The sequence below is a fragment of the Peromyscus eremicus genome, unplaced genomic scaffold (assembly GCF_949786415.1).
Source record: "Peromyscus eremicus unplaced genomic scaffold, PerEre_H2_v1 PerEre#2#chr22_unloc_1, whole genome shotgun sequence".
Taxonomy (NCBI): Eukaryota; Metazoa; Chordata; class Mammalia; order Rodentia; family Cricetidae; genus Peromyscus; species Peromyscus eremicus.
In genome coordinates this window covers 10,275,055-10,285,792 of record NW_026734286.1, presented here as the reverse complement: position 1 = coordinate 10,285,792, position 10,738 = coordinate 10,275,055, and positions in this window count along the sequence as shown.

The window sequence follows — 10,738 nt, the reverse complement described above, 5'->3', positions numbered from 1 at the left end:
CCCAAATCTCAAGGAGTATATGGTGTTATTTGGCTTTTAACATATCAGCTGTTTCCTGCTATGAATTTCTTGTGCGTTCTCTCTCATACCTTCCCCAAGAACTTCTAACAGTGTATTTTATCTGACATACTTCTCTAGCATCCAAAGCCAAAAGGCAGACAGGACAAAGAATTTCAGACCAACTGCTGAGTCTCCTGAATTAAGGTAAACACCCTTACGGAGACACCACCTGTCTCCTACGCCTAGGCGACGTTAGGTGCATAGCTTTGTGTCTTGTACAAACTAAGCTCAGAACCTCTGTTCTTATATAGCCTTAGTGGTGTCTATTCTAACATTACAGACTCCTAACATTTTACCTAACCACCTCTAGGAATGTAGTTTGAGCACATAAATTCCCTTTTTCTGATACATTAACTGATTTTAGCTCTTAGTTGACCTCCTCCCTTACCCACTCCCCTTTGGGTTTAAAAGAAAGCCTGACGGCCACTGCCTGTAAGAATTCAAGCCTGGTGACCCTGCCTTAGCCAGAGCACTGCTGTTGCGTGGATATATAACTGTGATCCTCAGAGACTTGGGGGACTAGATGGGAGAACTGGACGGAGAACTAGAGGGTCAATACGGGAGACGAGAAAGAGCCTGACAGGGAAGGACTTGGTGGGTAAGAGCGGGATGAGAAAGACCAAGATGGGGCAGAACTAGGCTGAAGGAATCAAGATAGCACTTAGAGGGAACAGCGGAAAGACGTGGAGAGAACCAGGCAAGAAAGGAGCTGAGTGTGAGAGCAGAAAGCAGCTGTGGAGAGAACTGACTCAGAAGGACAAAGTGTATGGACTGAAGAGTTTCGTGTACTTAGATTTATTAGTGAACCCCTCAGATTAATCCGCCACCGGTAGCGTCTCTTCTGGACTCTGGGTGAAGGCTATCAAGGGGCTGGACCCCAACAGCTTTCGTTAGAAGAGCAGCTGCCATTTCCAACCGTCACCCCCAGGCCCCCACCTCCACCTAGTGTCTCCCCACCTTATCTCCTGGTACCTGTTGATCCAGATAGACACAAGCCCAAGACAGAAAACGGACAAGTACTTCCCGTCCGTGGGTCAGGACACAGCACAGCTGGACAGAAGCACAACAAAATGTTCAGGACTCCCCCAAGCGGGCGTGGCCCATTCTGTTCCCTGCCCACATTGTTCTGGAAGCTTCACCTCCGCTGACTCGTCCACACTCAGGGTGCACTGACGCACAGCAGAGCCGGGCCTTTGCACTGTATGACGTGATGGGAGGAGGGCCGTGCACCTGAGGACCACCTCCATGCCTGGCCAGGGTGAACATGACACAGATGTTTGCTGACATTTGGTCATGTGACTATCACACATCTGGTGAAGGAACATGTCCCTTCTCCACGGGGTAAACGCAGCAGGACGTGGGTTCCACTTAAGGATTTGTTCTGGGGACAGGAACTGTGCATGTTTCTCTGTGTGCTGGGTAGCAGCAATAAAGGCCTGTGTGAGGGTGCCCAAATAAAGCAGGCTTGGTGGTGCACACCTGTCATACCAGCACTCAGCAGGGGATGGCAGGAGGATCATGAGTTCAAGGTCATCCTCGGCCACATAGGGAGTTGGAGGCTAGCCTGGTCTATGTGAGACCCTATTTGAAAAAAAAAAAAAAAAAAGGCTTGGTGTGGGAGTCAAGTCTTTACTGGGGGGTCAGAAGCAAGTGGATTTCTGAGAGTTCAAGGCCAGCCTGGTCTACACAGTTCTCACTACACACCAAGGCTGTGTAGTGAGACCCTAGCTCAAAAAGGGGGTCTGGATAAATCAATAAACCACGAAATAAGAGTCACAAAACACACAGTATGCCTATTGTGATACCTGGAGCCAGGTGACCTCACAGAATGTTTACGAGCACATTTGACAAACGCTTGAATCCACAGTCAATGCTGTGAGCTCCGGTGTGCAGCACTGGCCAGCACACGTCATCCCAGGACTGTGCAGACTGGAGGAGCCGGGCCCGTGTGCAGGTCTGTGTGATCCAGGCCTCACTGGCTGTCTGCATTCCCAGAGAGCTTCCTCCTCTTTGTCTGTCTGTCCCTTTGTGGCTCCTGCTGTTTCAGAGGCAGGTCCTGAGGACTGAACAAGGCCAGTGGGTGAGAGATTACCCTCTGTGCTTAAATCACATGAAACACGTCAGTTTTGCTTCACGTGGCTCAGTCTTGTGTGTGTAACTTGTGAATGTGGCTGCTGTGAGGAAATCCCTACCACAAGAAATGCAGAGCGAAGGCGTTGTCTTGGCCCACATTTTGCCAGCACACGGTTCATCATGGTGGGTGGCAGGAACCTGTAGGCATCTGATCACATCAAACCCTCTCTTTCTCCTTCTTAGTCAGTCTAGGACCCCAGGCCACAGGATGCCCCCCCCCACATTGACGGACTCAACCCCTCATCAACTTAAACAAAGCAGGCTTTTTTTTTTTTTTTTTCCAGACAGGGTCTCACTCTGTAGACCAGGCTGGCCTCAGACTCACAGAGATCCTCCTGCCTCTGCCTCCCAAGCGCTGGGATTAAACACAATCACAACAGCTTGTGGCCATCTTGTCAACAAAATGCATTCAGTCCAGCTTCAAAAGTCCCCATAGCTAGCCAGGTGTGGTGGCGCACGTCTTTAATCCCAGCACTGGGGAGACAGAGGCAGGAGGATCTCTGTGAGTTCGAGGCCAGCCTGGGCTACACAGAGAAACCCTGTCTTGAAAAGAGAGAGTTTCCATAGTCTTTAACTGTCTCAACACGATTCAAAAGTGCCAAACGTCCCCTGAACCTGAACACTGACTGGTTCCTAACTGGGACTCCCTGTGAGGTAAAAACAGCGTACATTCGCACCGAGTGAACATTCCTCCTCCAAAAGGGACAAATCAGAACACAGCAAAGAATTAGCAGACCAAAGCCAGACCAACACCCAGCAGGACGAACCCCAAATCCTCTAGCTCCATGTCCTGTGTCTCTGACTCATGACAGTGTCATCTGGGCTCCTCTGGGCTCGGGGAGCCCCGCCCCTCCGTCCCTGCCCTGGCAGCTCACATAACCTCTCTTTGACACCAGCTCCGCTGCGTGCCCACGTCCCTCAGCAGACTCACCGTGGTCCTCGCGTCACCAGTGTGCTGGGAACTTGTCAACTTGACACCAACTAGACAGCCGGGAAGGAGGGAGCCTCAAGGGACAATTTGCCACAGATCTATGGGAATGTCTACTGGGCATTTTCTTGATTGATGATTGACATGGAGGGTTCTGCCCACTGTGGGCGGGGCCACTCCTGGGCAGGTGGTCCTGGGTTGTTTTTTGTTTTTTTGTCCTTTTTTTTTTAAAGATTTATTTATTATGTACACAGTGTTCTGTCTGCAGGCCAGAAGAGGGCACCAGATCTCATTACAGATGGTTGTGAGCCACCATGTGGTTGCTGGGAATTGAACTCAGGACCTCTGGAAGAGCAGCCAGTACTCTTAACCTCTGAGCCATCTCTCCAGCCCCGTCCTGGGTTTTGTAAGAAAGCAGGCCGAGCAAGCCATGGGGAGCAGGCCAGTAAGCATTCCCCTCCATGGCCTCTGCACCAGCTCCTCCTCCAGGGTCCTGTCGTGTTTGAGTGCCTGTCCTGACTTCCTTAGATGATGGACGGGGACCTGTAAGATGAAATAAATCCTTTTCTCCCAAGATATTTTTGGTCAGTGCTCTATCACAGCCCTATAAAGCCGACTATGACGAGCACGATCCTGGGGTCTCCATTGTAACTTAGGCCTTGCCTACACAGCTTCACACGGTGGACTGCCAGGACCTCCTGCATGGATCTCAACCCTGTCACACATTTCCTGGCCTCAGTGGAGCTCAGTCATCACGCAGCAGGACATCATGATCCTCTCAATCAGTCTCAAAGAACCAGTACCAAGTGGGGGAGCCTGTGGAGGTCTAAGGCATGTCACGATGGAGCCTGGTCCCTTGGACCCCAGCCTCATCCCTCCTGTGTGCTGCTCCCCTTCTTGAGGGCTTGGGTTTGAGCGGGGGAGAGCAGGGGCAGCTTTGATGGAATGACCTGTCAGCTTCTCTGCTCTCAATGAGTTTGGATTTTCACAGGCCTCAGCCTTTGTCGGAGGGGGTCTGACTCTCGGGATGCCTTCCTGCTGTCCCGCTGTATAACCCCGGGCTTCACTTCACAGTGCCAAGTCCTGTCCTCTGCAGTGTCTGAATGCACCTCACACACAACCGCTTCCCAAACTGCACCCTTTTCTACTGCTTCTCGCTGAAAATCTGAACAAGAGCAGCGGGCAGCAGCGTGCCACCACCAGGATGTTCTACCTTGAAATTCCCCTGCCCAGGTGAGCTAGTCCATCACTTCGCAGTTGTCCTGGCTTGACGTTCCAGGGTAGGGGCAGAACACAGCCAGACAGAGGCCGACGACAAAACGTTGCACTGAGTGGCCTCTACCCTGTCCCTGACGGCCCTCCGCCTCTGAAAAGCAGGAGAATGGCCTCAACCATCTGTTTCTCAGCACTTACCCCTCCCATCATCTCACGAAACTGTGTGGATGGTGTGCAGAAGCTTTTATTATAATAGTTATTTCTATTATTATTATTATTATTACTATTATTAGCGAGACAGAGTTTCACTATGTAATGTAGCTCTGGCTGTCCTGGAACTCGTAGACCAGGCTGGCCTCAAACTCACAGAGATCCACCTGGCTCTGCCTCCCGAGTGCTGGGATTAAAGGCGTGGGCCATCACCTGGCATGAAGAAGATTTTTAATGGAAGTGTTAATTCTGACTCTGTGGGAGGATACAGTCCATCATGGTGACCAGGCACAATGCGGTCAGGGAGCAGAGATGGTCGCAGTGCCTCAAGTCACTGTCTTTTTTATTGAGTCCAGGACCCTAGGCTACGGGGTGATGCCCACCCCCATTTACCTACTGAAGATAATCTCTTGCGTACAGGCCAGGAGGCTTGTATCCATGGCAACTCTAAATCCCATGAAGTTGATGGTCAAGGCCAACCATTACACTTAATTTGCTGTTGTTTTTTTTTTTTTTGTGGAGATGGTTTGCCCATGTGCCCCAGGCTGGATCCAACTCATGAGCCTCCATTACGCTGGGATGATGACTGAGCTGTAATGGCTGAAGTTTTGTGTTCATGTGTGTGCATGTGTGTGCGATGTGTGTGTGTGTGGGGGGTCGAGTGTGTGCTGCGTGTGCTGCTGCTGCCGTGTGTGTGCATGTGTTCACGTGTGTGCCACACTGTACCTATGGAGCTTGAAAGATAACTCACAGGACTTGCTTCTTCCACCGTGTATGTGCCGGGGATTGAACTCAGGTCCTTAGGTTGAGGGTAAGTGTCTTCATCCTCTGAGCCAGCTAGCCAACCTAGGTTCTATTTTTCAAGTAGTTCTTTTAAGGTATGCAACATTTATTGACAACCATAGTCTCTTTGGTGTGAGGGTCGTTACTGGGTGTGAAATTAGGTCCTGTTCCACATACCTCCCCCACTGAACAACTCCACTCTTACCCCCTAATTTAGCCCTTTTAACTAATTAATGATTTATTTCAGCGTTGAGGAAGGAGCCAGAGCATCACACATGGCAGCCAAGCACTCCGCCACCGAGTCCTGCTCCAGGACCGTCACAACCACTTGAAAATATACTTAATTACGTTAGGATCCCCACGCTGTACAGCGATCGCCACCACACCTTTCCAGAACTCTCCATCTCACCACTGAAGCTGGGTTCTTATCCCACAACTGCATCCTCGGCCCCAGCACCCGACACCCCTGTCTTGTGGCCCTGAGGACTTCGGGGACCTCCTCGGAGTGGCCCCTGAGGCTTGTGTCCTGTGTCCTTCTCTTGCCACTGAGCACTGTCTCCAGGGGGCCATCAAGTTCTCCTGAGTATGCATTTTCTTTCCTTCCTTGTTTTTTGTTTATTTATTTAGTTTTGAGAAATGGTCTTTCTATGTTGTCCTGGCCTACCTAGAACTCACAGAGATCCTCCTGCCTCTGCCTCCTGAGTGCTGGGATTAAGTCGGGAGCCACCAGGCTCAGCTGTTTTCGTTGTTTTGTTTTTTTCCAGTGTCCCCTGTAGCTCAGGCTGTCACCTTGAGACCTGACCCTCCAGCATCCACTTCCTGTGTGCTGACGGACATGTGACCACGGTACCTGGTCCATGGAGTGCGGGTTAGATCCTGCGCGCTGGGTGAGGCCTGCCCACTGAGCCCCAGGTCCCACACCTTCTCGCATTGGGAGCTATCTCTGAATAGTGCCTAGGCTGGCCCACAGCCCTGGCCCCGCCCCCGCAGCCCAGGCCCCGCCCCCCAGCTGCACAGGTGCACACACCTTCTCATCCACTCTCACTGACCTTTGATCTTGTCTCTCCCAAATGGTGAGCAGTGTTGAGTCATTTCATACAAATGGGGCTAGAAGACCAGACTCAGAGTAAAGGTACTTGCAGGCAAGGTAGCGGACCTAAGGTCCATTTGGGGCTCCCACATGGTGGAAGTTGAGAACCTCTCCAGGGGGTCCTCTGACCTCCACACACGCTCTGTGGCACACACATGTTCACATATAAGTAGCAGGAATCTTAAAAGTTCTTATTAATAAAATCAAACCTGAGCCAGGTATTGGGGTGAACGCTGGAAGATCAGAGAGACAGAACAGGCCACAGCCACCTCACCTCATCAGTTCCTCAGCTGATCCTGTTTCCTCAGACTGGAAGCCTCTGAGTCCTCATCCAGAATGAATCTCAGCTGAACTGCTGCTCCAAAGCCTGGAACCTTAACCAGCTAAAAGTTTCTAGTTTCTGGTCTTCACGCCTTATATATCTTTCTGTTTTTGCCATCACTCTCTGGGATTAAAGGCTCACTTCTTGGGATTAAAGGCGTGTGTCACCATGCCTGGCTGTTTCCAATGTGGCCTTGAACTCACAGAGATCCATGCCTCCAGAAGGTTAGGAATAAAGGCGTGAGTGCCACCATTTTCTAGCCTCTGTATCTAGTGGCTGTTCTGTCTCTGAGCCCAGATAAGTTTATTAGGGTGCGCAATATTTTGGGGAACACAATACCACCACACATATATGTCCCCAAGTAAGAAAAATGAAAAGCTTAAAAAACATGAAGCCAGCTGGTGATGGTGACGCACGCCTTTAATCCCAGCACTCAGGAGGCAGAGCCAGGCGGATCTCTGTGAGTTCGAGGCCAGCCTGGTCTACAGAGCGAGATCCAGGCCAGCCAGGGCTGCACAGAGAAACCCTGTCTGGAAACAAACAAACAAAACAAACGATAAAAACTTCTTGTATCTGTTGTTTATACACAGGAATGGACTCAGCTGGGGTGTTAATCATGGTCCTGGAGTATCCAGATAGGAGATGGTGTTCCAGCGATCTCAACCAGCTACAGGTGAGTCAACCCTACTTCTACCCCAGCAAGACAAGCGTCACCTTGAGTTAGTATTATCAAGAAAGCCATTACATATTTATTCCCTGGTGTGTCTGGAACAAGGTGCCCAGAAGGATGTCATTGGAGCTGGTGATAAGTCAGATACCGGCTGGGAAAGTTCACCAGCAGAGTGCTGGGTGGTAAAGATAGGGAGCAGGTGTGAGGCGCCCCGCGACCCCAGCCATAAACCTCCTGTGAAGGGTTAGAGGTGTGTGTGTGGGGGGTCAGCACACAACCCCCCGGGACAGGAGTGCCCAGTGCACATATCATACCCACATCCACCACGTCCGCTGAGCTGGACAGAGACAGACACCTCTGATATCCAGTTTGTCCTTGGACTAGGTCAGAGCCACAAACATGACTATAAAAGCGCAGGCAGAGATCTGCACCGAGGAGGCCGGAGGAGCAGCGCCCTTCAAAGGAGTAACAGCAGCTACTTTGATTTTTCTGTTGTCGTTGTTGTTGTTCGAGACAGGGTTTCTCTGTGTACCAGCCCTGGCTGTCCTGGAACTCAGAGATCCTCCTGCCTCTGCTTCCTGAGTGCTGGGGTTAAAGGCGTGCGCCACCACACCTGGATAGCCATCTGGACTGAATGCATTTTGCATGACGAGATGGCCCCAAGTTATGTTTGTGTTTTAATCTCAGCACTCAGGAGGCAGAGGCAGTAGGATTTCTGTGAGTCTGAGGCCAGCCTCAGTATCAGGAATTAAGCTAGGGCTTCCTAGAACTCCACCCCTGACCATGCCCCAGACCCTCACTGGGGATTCTAGGCGGGGCTCCATCCTGACCACGCCCCCAGCCCCTTACAGGGGTTGGGGTTGGTGGTGGGGGTGGGCAGATTCTAGGCGGGGCCCCACCCTGACCCCACCCAGGTGGCCATGTATACTTTTTGTTGTTGTTTTTTTTACAGGGCACAATGTAGCCCCAAACTGGTCTGCAACTGGCTATGTAGACCAGGCTGGCCTCGAACTCTCAGAGATCTGTCAGCCCCTACCTGCTGAGTGCTGGGACTTAAGGCCTGGGCCACCACACCTGACTGCTCTTGGCTGTGACAGAGGGTCTTACTTGTCCAGTGCTGTCCTACGCTCTCTGTAACCCAGAGGCCTTTGAACTTCGGAAGTTCTCGCTTCTGTCCTCCACCATTTGGGATGTCAGGGTCCTTTCTTGGTTAAACGCTCAGTGACAATCCCTGACCGTGGCACCCCTGCCCACCCGGGCAGAAGAGGATCGCCTGAGAAGAGGGCCCGTCCAGCTTGGAGGGGAATAGCTCCACAGGTGCACTGCCCTAACAGGTCAGGGAATTGCACCTTCCAGAGGCTGCGTTTATGACGGTCCATTACAGGTCCATAAAGATTACATGGAGCTGAGATAAACTGGAATGAAGGAGTGTTCCTGGACTGTTGGGAAACAAGGCATTCCCATCCCAGAGCTGGAGACCCCAGATGTGCCTGAAGTTAACTGGGGAGGAGGCTGCTGAGGAATGAGTGGACAGCTGGGGATCAGCAAGAGGGCTCAGCAGGTAGAGGAGCTTGCCCCCAAGCCCGAGGCCCTGAGTTCGATCTCTGGGACCCACACAGTAGAGAGCGAGAGAGCAAACCCCCAGCCCCAGATCTGCTCCATGTGGAGCTGGTGGAGGAAGACTTTCCATCAGGGATACACCGTGGTGACATGATTTTTGAGCATAGCAGTTACATATGCAACGAGGTAGGAATGCACACGTAAAACAGGTCTCTCTCCAGGATCCTGCCCAGCACCTGGCCTGTGAACTTATAAAACAATAACTGAATGTGGCTGGGGTGGGTGCCTCACTGGGCGGAGCTCTGCCTGGGCTCCACTGAGCACTTGGCAGAGAAAGCGGTCAGTTGCCGGACTGTACCCCAACCCTTGACTGATTTCTGAGACAAAGTCTCACTATGTATGGCAGGCTGGCCTTCCTCCTGAGCCTCCTGAGGGCTGGGGTGACAGGCACATATTCCTCCAGTTAGCTGGTGGTGTAAATAACTTCTCTTTAGTCTGTGACGTGGCTCTGTTAGATCTCCTTCTTTATCTGTTCAGAGACAGAGCCTGACTGCATAGTGCTCCCTGTCCAGCATGGTGCTCACTGTGATCCTCCAGGCCTGGGTGCCTTTCTTTTCATGGAGGTGCGACCCTTTAATCCCAGAGCTTGGGAGGCAGAGGCAGGTGGATCTGTGAATTGGAGGCCAGCCTGGTCTACAGAGTGAGTTCCAGGACAGCCAGGGCTACACAGAGAAACCCGGTCTTGAAAAAAACAAGGAAAAAAAAAAAAGACTTGTTCTCACACAATCACAGCAAACAGAAAAAACAGATTCTCAAAAACCTTGACTCCGAATGGAGCTGGGGACGTGGTTTGGTGGTAGAGTGCTTACCCGGCATGTGGGCTTCCAGTTTTACCACCAGAGAGAAAAATGCGGAGAACGCCGTATGAACCAGGCCTCCTGACAGCACATGCCTTTGTTTAAGCACTCAGGAAAGAGTTCAAGGCCACCCTGGGTTACATAGCAAGCCGCTAAGACAACCACAAAAACACCAACAGGTAGCCTGCAACTCTGACTTCACGTGCCTGCTCAGAACAGCCCAGGCACGGGCCTAACGAGGCATGTGCACACTCCTGATCACAAGCGCGTGCCCAGGACAAACGCACAAACCCCGAGTGTCCCGTTACAATGGTATAGCATCCAGTCAGGAAAAGGAGCACAGCTCTTCCCTCATCCCGTGTTTGGACCTTGAGGACGGAGGTCTCTGTGGAAGGAGTCGGGCAGGAAGTGACCCTAATCCCAGCAGTCTTCGGATTCAGACCGACGTTGGAACCGCTGACTGCCAGGGACTGGAAAGAGGAGGGGAGCTTATGTTCCACCCGCACAAGAGCTTCTGCGTGGGGCGATGGGAAAGGTCCAGAGGGCTGTGTGTGGATGGTTGCATAACAGTGAAGACGTACTAGAGGCTGAGACCGGAGGATTGCTGGGAGTGGGAGTGAAGCCTGGAGTACCGCTCAGGGCAGCGTGGGGTCCTGAGAACCTGTCTCAACATCCCAGCAACCCGGGAGGAGGAGGGTCTGGAGTCGAGGGCTAGCCTCAACCCCACGGTGACTGGGAGGCCAAGTCCGGGGAAAAAGACGTGACGGACGCGGCTGGCACGCACGAGGTCCGGAACGTTCCCGCCGCGCACTCCCTGCACCCACACCCTGGCGCGGGATCGGCCCCCGCCGGGCAGCCTGTCCGTCAGCGCTCCTAAGCCCGCCCCGCACCTGCGACGCATGCGCCGCCG